Here is a 12,270-nt window from a genome sequence, read left to right on the forward strand (position 1 = left end):
GCCTCCACTTTTCCCTTAAAACAGCCTATGGATGGGGACTGCAATTTTCCCTTCCAGAAAAGCTGAGTAATTCACCTTCAGAGGGTTTGCCTGGAGAAGCCACAGAGAAGCAAGAGACAACCTTTCCTCTCCTAACGCAAGTGGATCTCAGAAGGTTAATGGGGTCTGCCTCTCTTTGCCTAATTGGCCACTGCTGTGCCTGGGCCTCCCCCAACCCAGAACTCAGGAGGTGGAACACACCTCCCACCCCTGTAGGCCAGGTTAATACCGTGGACAGCGCTGCCCTCTAGTGTTTGCAACCAAGAGCCCTCCGGGAGCCATCTGTTCCAGAATTTCTCTTTTACAGCCTAAGCAAGACCTGAAGCAACTCGGGGCTCCGACCCCCCAGTTCTTCTCCATCACCACGCCTCACATTACACCTCGGCTCACCTTCTCATCCCACCCAGCCCTTCACGTCCAGGGGCGCCCTGGTGACTGCAGCCTGCGGGTGGATTTCACACACTGCCCCCTGCTCTGCTCCTCCTCCTGCTCTTACCAGCTCTAACTCTCGCCTCCCCTTCCAGTCTGAGCGCCCAGACTTAGCAAGCGCTGCTCCTGCCGCCCGCCGCGCCACGCGGCTACCCAAGGCGCGGCGCTCCGGGCTGGGTCCCGCCGCAGCCCGGGGAGCACCGGTGCGGGCAAAGGACGCTGGAGGGGACCGCGCCCAGGGCTCCGCGCACCCCAGAGCCTCGTGGTGCAAGAATCGGAGCTCTGATCCAGCTCGGGAGGAAAAGGAGCGGGTTCGGAGTGAGACTTCTGGAGCCAGCGGGACTCCCCAGGTCGCCCAGGGCTACCGGCTGCACGCACCGTCTATAAGGTGAGGGGCGCTCGCCTCGCGGGGATGACCTCGGCTTTCCTGGTCACCCCTACCCCAAGGGAGGGAGTAAAGGTCTGGCTTGCGGATTTTTGCCCACTCTGAGACAAAAAGGTGGCGAGGGCTTGGGGCACGCGAGAGGGAGATTACAGGGTTTGTTGCCTGGTCACTGTGCCTGCCTCTTGGATCTCTTTGTACATAATGCGTTTCCCCATCAAACAATCCCCCCACCCACCCCCAGGTGTGTGAACTCGAGTATGATATTGTGTATAACTGTGGTTTAAGAATCTTATCCTGCTTTCTTGGGGCCGGGGGCGGGGGGTCGTGGGGGGGGGCGCTGAGGCAGATAAAATAAATGTGGAGGGGTGCTAGGAGGAAAAAAACTTGAGTGGAAATCACGCAGAGATGGGTGCGCGCTGGGAACTGCTGAAGGACGAGGTGATTTCAAAGCCAATGCTGATTGAAAAACCTTTGATTAGAATGAACTGCACAGTTGCTCCTTTCCTCAGAAAATAATGGAGAGACCCAAGTGGGGAAGTGATGGGGCTGATGCCTGTCTCTTAAATTATAAAATAAAGCCTGGAAGTGCGAGTTAAGACAGTAAGTTCCATCCTGAGCTAATTCCACCCAGTACTGCAAGGTGAGAAACTAGCCCCTAGTCAAGAGCATGACAGGGAATTGAGACTAAATGGACGTGGTTCCTGCTCCTATCACGGCATCATACATGGTTTTGCTTTGTTAAAATGCACACACTTTGGGTGTTTCTGTGTCCAGTTTTGGATAGGACCTTGTATTCACCCCAAACCTGCTTGTCCTTGAGTTGGAAGGATGAAGCAGAGGGTATTAGCATCCCTTCGTGCTTCTTTCTAACCTTCCTCATTCTCCTTCCCTGCTTCCTGCAAATCTCTGAGGCCAGAAGGGAAAAATAGATGGTAAAATGGATTGGGAGAAGGATGTTTTCCCTAAATAATCCAGGTTCTCTTACTGTTCTTCTTACAGTTTACCCCCACTCTCCACACAGCATATGCTCCTGTTCTCAACCCACCATTGCCCCTAGAACATACATTTGCCATAGTTTACACATTTGATCTTATATGCATAACCTTAACCACCCAGGGTAGACTTGGGAACCACCACGTCCCTGATTTAACCTGCACATGGGGCAGGAAGAAAGAGGGTCTGGGGTCTGGCTCCCTTTGCAGCTGCTCCCTTGGAAAGCATGTTGAAAATACAGACCTGAAATAAAAAGAAGAGATTACGAGCCAGATTTTCTGGCTGGTGTACTTGTTTTCCTGCTACATTAAATGAAATGACCCTGACTCCAACAAATAAATGAGCGCAGGTGTTGGAGGCCCTCTTAACAAACACAGAAAATATATCTGCCTTACCTTTTTCCTCCCTTCAGAATTTTAACCTCCAGACTACACAACTATGAAAACAAATGGCCGCATAAGTGTATCGTGTTTAAAGCAAATTATGTCCCTTCTTTCTCAAATTGCACAGCACCCCACAATAACCATTTTGGAGCATAAAGGTGGGAGAGTATTTTTGCCCAGGCATTTTATCACTAGACAGCTATACAAAGAAACTCATCCAAATCCTGAGTCATCATTGTTGGTAGAACTTAACTTTTATGTCATCATTACTTGATAAGAGCTGTAGAAGGATTGCTATAGATTGCTATAAATTGAGACTTATAATGACAGCTGGAAAGGAACTCCAAATATATATATAAAACCACGACTCTGGTCCTTAGTGTCTTGCTATATGCATACCCAAATATTCCTTTAGGTGGCTATTGTTCCTTCCATGAAGATTTCCAAAGATGAAGACTTCAAATATTATTTTTATGTTAAAAAGTATTCAAATTGGCAATTTGTATCTACCAACTGCCAATTTTTAAGTCCCACAGAAATCAACATCACAAACATAGTAAACTCAAATTTTCATTCTTTTTCCCTGACTCTGGTTACTTTAATTGGACATAGTCCCAGACCAAGTGCCCCTCCCCCATCTTCTGAGACACACCCTTTCCTGGGCATATGTTGAGATGATGAGCCAGCCTCCCTTGAAACTCCCTGTAAGGTCACCTTTGTTAATCTTGCTGGTATCTATTCAAAACTTTTGCTCCCCATTTATTATCGATCCCTGGTCAGCATCCACCAGGCAAATATATTTGTATTCTTTTGAGAAAAATAACCAAGTCATGGATTCTCAGAGATGGTATCTAGGAAGAGACACAATCCAGGACTCCTCTCTAGGCCAGGTGACACACAAGTATCTTTCCATTCCTTTTGTTGAGAGTTTGTTGGAGAGGGAAGTGAAACATCACTAGCAGCACCTCTCATCCCCACCAAGATCCCAGCATTACATATTGAAAGTGGATTCCTTTGTTAAGTTATTTTCTCATTTTTCAAATTTTTACACTTCGCCTTTACCCACATGTCATTTTTTCATGTTTCTGTGGTTCTTCTTGGAACTTTATTTCTATGCTACCCTTTAAAAATGAAAGACCTAAGTTTAAAATTTTAATGGGATACACTTCTATTTCTGTAGATTTACTTAGATTTAAAAAATATGCTTGGAGATGCTCCAGAGGTGACTTTTCAGCCAAATAGGAATGTATTGTTCATATCATACGTTATCAAGGCCATCTCATGACAGGTGCATCTAGGCATTTCATGCTTTGCTTTAGGCTCCTTTCTTTTCCATATCCCCCATTTTTATACCTTTAAATTTGTATGAACATTAGCTTCAGAGAAACGCTGAGGATTAATATGCTCTATTGAAGGGGGTGAACAGAATGGTGGACAAGGAACAAAAAAGAGGGAGAAATGGGTCATTGGCTCTTTAGAAGGACTGACTTCTCTTGTTTTCCCTTCCCTGAGTCATTTTCTAGAAACCAGTATTGTGGTCCCTGAAGGTTGGGGTCCACCTTACCAAAATCTATCTGCCCGGGGTTGAAAGAACTTTCAGTATCCCATCCCTTCTACTTTTTTTATAGCTGGTATCCCTCTTCACTTTTTCTGGATTAAGAAATGAAGAACCAGATTTTATAGCAATCATTCAATCAATCATTTGATGGATTCTGGATCACAATAATTGGAAAAATCCTTGAGAATTTTTTTGCTAATATAGTTTGATTCTAATCTTGTTTTTCAATTTTAGTTCTCTCTCTCTCATCTTGCACACTGTGGATTACCTGGTTCTTGTCCTAATAGATCTTGGTGCTTTTATGTCACAGCTATAGTCCTCGTAGATGTGCCAAGTGAAAACATACACATAGCCAGTGGACACTTGCAATAGGCTCATAGTCAGCACTCTCTCCTGTTGATCTTGTCTCAAAATGTGCAGTTGTGGGATTAGGAAGACATGATCCTTTAGAAAAGGCTGTAAAACCCAATCCTTCTACATCTATTTCATTTTAAACTATAAGTTGTAAAAAGGAGGTAGTATCTTGGGATTCTAGTTATCAGTAGAGACCAGATGGAGGGTCTTTATCAGATCTGGCATGAGCAGGAAAACATTTTTTTAGCAAGAAGATGATATTTTGAGAAACAGTAGCAGCAGCTTTCAGTTCTCAAACCCTCAGATCCTTATAATGACCCATCTACCTAAAGTGTCCAAAGAAAGTAAAACTTGATCCCATGAAATGTCTTTCCTCACTGCCACTATTCTTTATCCTTTTATCATGTAGTGGGCATGTGGAGATATTTCCAAGGGATTTGGGAAGCATCTAACTTAAACATTAAAGTGTGGATTTTGTTGGGACAGCTTGCCCAAGACAGTCAAATTTGGGTCAAGGTTTGTATTCTTGGAATTTGAAGATAAGCTAGGGTGTCTTTTGGGAATAAACTCCTCCAGATGGATAGTGAAATTGATAGGAAACACCACCTCAAAAGTGACTTCGATGCCCTAATGTTTAGAGTTATCATAAGTCAATTCAGCGGCCTGTAGGATGGGAGGAGAAAGTAATGTATAATGATTGCCAGGAAATGTGCTAAGAACTGCATGTATATTCTCTTATTTAATGCTCACAAAATCTCTGCAGGCTAACTATTATCAGCTCCACAATTCATTCATTCATTTAAAAACTGTATTTGTGATCCAACCACCTGCCCTGCTGTCCTTTTCAGCAACCTAAAATAAAAAATTCAGAGTAAAGGGAACACACACAAGAATAGCTAGAGAGGTGATCTGGGAAATGCAGGTCATGGAGGGGTTCCTATGAATTTGGACATTATCTCATACTCCTGAGGAGAGTTAAATTTTAAATCTATTATAGGAATTTTGAATGTACTTATTACAAATAAGATGCATACAGAAAAGTGTACAAATGATAAGTGTTAAGCTAGGCAACTTTTCTCAAGGCATAGCTACACATGGAACTCACCACCACTAAGATAACAAATGGAACATCACCTACACACAACTTCCCTCTCCTGCCCCTGCCAGTCATTTCACCCTCCTCCCTGAACATAACCACTGCCTGTCTGCCGGTGTCATAGACTCTTTTGAGCTTTATGGACACATAAATTGTACAAAATTGTCTCTTTTGTGATTTGGCTCAATGGCATAGTTATGTGATTCATTCATGTGGATGGTTACACCAGGAGCTTGTTCATTTTTGTTGTTATTTAGTATTGTATTGTACAAAGGTACCACGATTTAACCATCTACCATTGAGGAGGATTTGGGTTGTTTCCATGTGTGTGCTATAATAAATAATACCTCAATATGTTAGTTGAAGCTGTTGACCAACATCATTCAGTTGGCATTATGGGCGCTCACTCTGGCTGCAGTATGGCGTGGAAAGGAATGGGTCTGGGGGAAGCAGGTACCATAATGAGAACCAAAACTGAGGCAGTAGTGGTAGACACAGAGAGAGGGAAATAGAGAGCAATGAATTAAGTCTGTGTTAGGGGAAGAAGGAAATGATGACATGCAGAAATAAAATGAATGAAGGAGTGAAGGAAAATATGGGTTTCAGGGCAGCTCCCAGGTTTCTAAACCTGCTGAATAATGTTTCCTTTCACGAAGACTGGGGACACAGGAGAATGAGCACAAACACTTATTAGGTCTCAGCAAGTTAACAAAATTGTCCAAGATGACACCAGATCTGTGTGTCTACTCCAGAACATTGCTTCATATCTCCTGCCTCCCACTGTGTCCCTTGTTCCTTCAATAGCACCCCTCAAATCTATAACTGTAATGGGGAGTCTCCTAGAAAGGAATATAAACTACTTCATATTTCCCAAACTGTTGACCTGTGAACCATTTGCATCATGAAGGTTGTCTCTCTTCAACAGCACAATTACAAAAAAGGAGATGATGATGAATCAGCTAAAACTCGTTTTACCTTTTAAACGCAAGACAAGATTCAGGGCATGAACGGAAATAGGTAGAAGGTGGAGGACCTCGTCTTGTTCTCCTGGGTCCAGGGAGATAGACCAGTTAAGAAAACATGTAGAGAGGTAGATTTCATTACTTCAAGAAAGAAGTGCCCAACACTTTCTGAAAATGCAACTTGACTGCCTGTAAGGTGTGTGCTCTGCATCCTGGGAAATGTGATGTCCTTGGGGGCATGTCACAGATCGGTTGCTGTAAGAATGGATTCTGAGATGGGGTTTATTGTGCAGGATGTTTACTAGGGAGCACACTTGGGACCCACACCAGAGAGAGGGAAGAAAACAGGAGAAGGAGCAAACAGAACAGGGAGAAGTTGGGCAGCAAAATGTGCTCATGAGGAGTCTGAACTAAAAAGATCAGCATTGTCCTTAGTAAATCCAAAATGTTTGGACTTTCCAACCCCTGCCTTCCTCAGACACTGAGTGGGGTGCCCCACAGTTATGGAAGGCAGCTCTCACCATCTGAGGACATAAATCATCTGTGGACACCCCTAGAAAGCTATCCTGACCCAATCTCAAGCAGGGCTCCAACCTCTTTACTGGGGGTGAGGGGAGAGTCTATATCCATCTCAGGACATTTTTTAAAATATGGACTTCAACTACAGAAAATTAAACTAGATAACTGTCCATGCTCCTTCCAACTGTGAGAGCTGCATTTGCTGATTTCATTAGACCTTCGTTTCTAAGCCACTGAAAAGTTATGAATTGTTGTGAATAATTGACCATTTTGCCTTTAATCTTTCCTCCCTGCCATTTTAGCAAGTAAATATATCACTTGAGCACTCAAAGTGGATGGGAAGCAAGAATCCCTGTAAACATACATGGCCCCCTGATGCAGAACTTAAAAAGGTAGAGAGGATGTATTGTCAACTGTTTTCAGTAGGAACTTCTTAGAATATCACAAAGGCACTATGGGTGTGTGTGCATGTGGGTGTATTAGTATATGGGTGTGTTAATGGTGATACTTGTATTTAATGTTTGCCTTAACTCCTCCTTCAAACTGGACCTGTGTTAAGATTGAAATATAACAGAAAAACTGTTCCTTAATATCTCTACCTCTTCGACTCAGTAACATAGTATTCTGCAAACGAATGTTATGTTGTACACTTTTTGACAAGAGGCTGGCTCATATCTGCCATTTTGAAGAACCTCTCCCTGCAGATTCTCCTGGGGCAACCTGACTTTCACATCAGATAGCAACCCCTATGCTGCCTCTGACCTCATGATTCATTCCGTCTTTGCCTACTATGCTGGAACTGCAGGTCCTAGCCTTCCCACTCTATATTTAGTAAATTCCTACCAGGAACAATTCCACGAAGTTCTTTATGGCCCAGAAAGAGAGAATTATGATACCCTTTCTATTCTGCATCTATGCCAGCTCCAATTCCTGGGTGCTATTTATTTTGTTTTCCTACAGTTTAATTTCCTTTCAGGAATAAGTTTAGTGCATGAAAAAACATCATCATAAAAGAAGCATAGCTTTTTAAGTATTGTCACTGACTGGCAATAGAATGATGGTTACCAGAGCAGAAGGAGAGCAGAGGGAATAGAGTGGGTAGGTAGGTTGGTAACATGTGGTGACTGGACATTCGATGGTGGGCACGCAGTGATACATAGTCACTCAGTTGAGAAGCTGTACATCAGAAACCCATACAGCTCTATAAACTAATGTTACCTCAATAAAAATTAGAAAAATATACACTTATATAAAAATTTAAGTATAAATTAGCAGTATAAATAGACCAGTAGCTCTATTATTATTTAAGGCTTATATGATTTTCTGTTAGGAAAACTCTAGTGAATAAATTTAAAATGTCATTAGTAGCCAAGACAATGTTCCTTTGATGCAGATGGAGTGATTCTCTTCCACCACCCTTGGCAAATCTTACCCTTATACCAAAAAGATAATCGGCCATGCCACTGACTTTTAGATAGTCTCTCACATTGCTTTGAGTGTACTGGTACCTTTTTCTCAGACTTACATACCATTAGCATGCAGTTAATTAATAATGCATGGGTCGCTCTTACTGTTATTGTGATTGCTGCACATTACTGCTAGTGTATTAACAGACATAGTATTGGTAGCCTGTTTAAAAAATATGTTATGACTTTAGGGGTGAGGATTCAAAAAGTTGAGCCTTAGAGTGAGCAGTCCTGGGCTAACTCCCCACCTACTGCATGTGTGAGCTGCATGGTTTGCCATCAGGACAAATAGGACAATCACACCTGCGCTGCCTACCTCAGCCTCCTTTTAAGGAAGTTTCTCAAATCAAAAATGTACTGTTGGAATTCATCCTTTGTCTTATCACCTGTGTTAAGAGAAACTTAATCTTGTCTTCCTCCTAGAGGCCAATTTAGTATGGGGCCCAACCTCTGCTGTTGGGCAAGCAAGTTTCAAATCCCAGCTCTGCCACTTGTTAACTGCTTGATTTTGGGAAAAGTACTTCACTTTTTTAACTTTAACTTCCTCATTTGCTATCTAGGGCTGGCATAATAGTACTCTCTCACAGGGCTATTATGAAGATTAAAAATATATGTTAGTTTTTTTTATTGCTGCATAACAATAAACCTAGTGGCTTAAGACACTTTTTTTTACCTCATGGGTTGGGAATCTGGCTGCTTTTTTGGGTTTTCTGGCTCAGATTTCTCACAGGGCTTCAACCAAAGTGTCAACCAGGACTACAAACATCCCAAGACTCAATTGGGACAAGATATGCTTCCTAACTCATGTAGCTATTGACAAGCCTAATTGTTGCCTGGAGACTTCAGCTCTTAGGCACCTGGATCTCCCCGTAGGGTTATCAGCCCAACCTACTTCTCTGAGGTTCCTTTCCCAAAACAAGAACTGAGAGTGTGAGATTCCAAGATTTTTTGGTAGCCTAATTCAGAAATGACATCCCAGGGCCTCCCTGGTGGCGCAGCGGTTGAGCACTGGCCTGCGAAGCTGCCCACAGCCTCTGTAGCACCGGTTCAATCCCCGGCCCCAGAGAGGGTCCCACATGGCCTGCAGACCTCGCCTGCCGCCCGCTGCTCCCCTCAGCAGTGTATTTCATCAGTCTGCCTGGTCTGCTCCCCGCTCTGGCTCTGGTGAATTCTCTCACTCTCCTGCTCTTCTGACTGTACCCAGTGCTTGTATAAATAAATAAATAAATCTTTAAAAAAAAAAAGAAAGAAAGAAAGAAATGACATCCCATTACTTCTGCCATATCCCATTCACTGGAGACAACTAACTAGTTTCAGCCCATGCGTACCCAAGGGTGTGAATATCAGGAGGAATGGATCATAAAGGTCCTTCTTAAGCCCTTTCTCAACATAATATGTGCTTAATAATGTCTCAATTCAATGTCAACTGCTCATAGTACTGTTGTTAGGCTGGGATTAGACAATCTATGTGAAAATGATTTATAAAATGTAAATATTCATGAGAAATGAAGATTTTATTGGTTTTTATCAATGTTGAGAATCTAGTTCCAAATTGCAGGTGGTGATATAAGAATAACAAGCCAAGAATTAAGAGATCTGAATTCTATAACTTGTTCTGAGTGTAACCTTGAAAAAACATTTATTTGTTCAATGCCTTAGTTGTCTTACTAGAGTGATGATAATAACAAATCCACTTGGATAAACTGAGATAGTATGTATACATATACATATGTATGTATATATAATTATGCTGAAATCTATATGGTGTGGAAATGATAGTGATGACAACAATGATAAAGATGTTTATATATTTCAGCTATTGTCCCTTGGTGTTTTGCTTACAGTTGAACTAAACAAGTGTGATTTTTATCAGTTGTATTTTAAATTATGCATTCAATACAACTACTCTCAATTTTTAAGATAAATTTGTATGGTTTCATCCTTTTTTAACTGTATTATTTTTATTGAGATAACATTGGTATACAATGCTATATATGATTTGGAGGTATAGGATCACACCTCTTCAGATGTATGTTTCCACACCATGCCCAACTGAAACACCCATAATCATCCACATAGTCCATTAGACCCTCGTCCCCCTTTGCACCCTTCCTCCCACCCTCCCTTGCTGGTAGCCTCAAATGTATAGTCAGACTTCTAGGTTTGGTTTTGTCTATTCCTTTGTTTCTTTATATTCCACATATGAGTGGAACCATCTGGTCTTTGTCTTTCTTCTTCTGACATATTTCACTTAGCATAATCTCCTCCAGTTCCATCCATTTTGTCACACATGGCAAGATTTTTTTAATAACTGAGTAGTATTCCATTGTGCATTTATACCACATCTTAATCCACACATTAGTCTTTGGGTACTTAGGATATTTCCATAACTTGGCTATTACAAATAGTGTTGCAATGAATATAGAAGTTCATGTATTCGTTTGAATTCATATCTTTATATTCTTTGGGTAGATACCAGGAAGAGAAATTGCTGTATCACCACAGTGAGGGTGACTTTTCCTCCTCACCTTCACCAACTTGATCTTTTTTACTTGGGTCATTCTCACAGGTGTGAGATTGTATCTCATTGTGATTTTGAGTTGCATTTCTTATATGGTTTAGTTTTAATTTGCTTTGCACATTAGATATACTCCCTGAAAACAGAGTGCACAATTTTGGAAATTGATGCACAATTCAAATGCATAAAGAAGGTTTTCAAATATTTAGTGGAATTTTGTAAGGCATATGATATTATTTAATTAATATTTTTATATAATAAATAGTTGTTTTTATCAAATTAGCTTGAATTTTCTGATATCATATTAAGTACTCTAGAATTGGGCACGCCTGTATAAATATTTTTTAAGATATAATCAAACCTTATAGTTAATAAAGAAAGAATTCACAAAACAACCTTTTGAAGTAAACAAATATTACAAACTCTTGGCTATCTTAGAGAGTATTTATGTTTGATTCTTGTGTTATCTACATTTCTTTTCTCACTGTACAGTGACACAAAGTTAGCAGGTGCAAAACAAGTAAAGTTCAAACTCCTCCATTCAACTCATGTAAGGTGTTTTCCCCTGATTATAAATGTATTACATATTCATTATAGAATATATGGGAATATCAAAAAATATTCAAAGATAATTAAAATTATTTAAAACCTGACCACCAAAAGATAGCTGCTCCACAAAACAGGTGACTGGAACCTACTGTTAATACTGTAGGTTATTGGGCCTAGCCGGTGGTGCAGCGGTTGAGCGCTGGTTGCGAAGCTGCCCACAGCCTCTGCAGCACCGGTTCGATTCCCGGCTGCTGGGCGAGGGTCCCCCATGGCGCGCAGACCTCTCCTGCTGCCCGCTGCTCCCCTCAGCAGTGTACCTCGTCAGTCTGCCTGCTTTGCTCTCCTCTCTGGCTCTGGTGAATTCTCTCACCCTCCTGTGCTTCTGACTGTACCCAGTGCTTGTATAAATAAATAAATAAATCTTAAAAAAAAAAAAAGACTGTAGGTTATTGTGACCTATAATTGAATATATTTTATTATAATAAAAGTAATTATATTATTGTTAAATTTATTGAATTTTAATTAAATTAAGATGCACTATTGTTACATACTTCTGCCTGTAGTGTTTTTCCTTTCCATAGGTAGAAAATAGATCTTTATTTTTTAATAAAATTAGAAGCATACTATGTATTTCTTGTATCTTCTTTTTCCCCAATAAACATTATACATTCAATACCTTCACATACAATAAATATTCTTTAAGTATACCACTGCTAATAAGTATATAGTATTCTGTTGTATGGATATAGCATTACTTATTTAACCATCATTATTGGGCTTCCAGGTTGTCACCAGTTTTTTTTTAATACTATAAAATTATAGTGTTAAAGGAATTTTTTAACAGATATTTCTCCTTACTATTCATATTATTTCAATACAAGTTCTCTGTAAATGAGGTCTTGAAGTCACTAGGAGGAAATGAGGTTTGATAATTTTAGTGTGGTAAGATTTATATATACCCCATAGCCTTATCTTATCCCCTTCCTCTCCCTCCTTTGGCAAAAATATATAAACTTTTC

The 12,270-nt window shown here is 40.9% G+C and overlaps 1 protein-coding gene across 2 annotated transcripts in view; it reads left to right on the forward strand.

Annotated features, from left to right (window-relative positions):
- Window positions 1–558: 558 nt before the first annotated feature.
- HTR1E (5-hydroxytryptamine receptor 1E) overlaps window positions 559–12,270 on the forward strand; it is a 57,790-nt gene continuing 46,078 nt past the window's right edge. The window contains exon 1 of one of the 2 annotated variants that reach the window (XM_037520059.2): window positions 559–856. The gene's annotated coding sequence lies outside the window, so the exon portion shown is untranslated. The remainder of the gene's footprint in view (window positions 857–12,270) is intronic. The other variant, XR_005126879.1, reaches the window with a different exon arrangement.

The sequence above is a fragment of the Talpa occidentalis genome, unplaced genomic scaffold (genome assembly GCF_014898055.3).
Source record: "Talpa occidentalis isolate TD23 unplaced genomic scaffold, MPIMG_talOcc4v2.1 talOcc4.2, whole genome shotgun sequence".
Classification (NCBI taxonomy): Eukaryota; Metazoa; Chordata; class Mammalia; order Eulipotyphla; family Talpidae; genus Talpa; species Talpa occidentalis.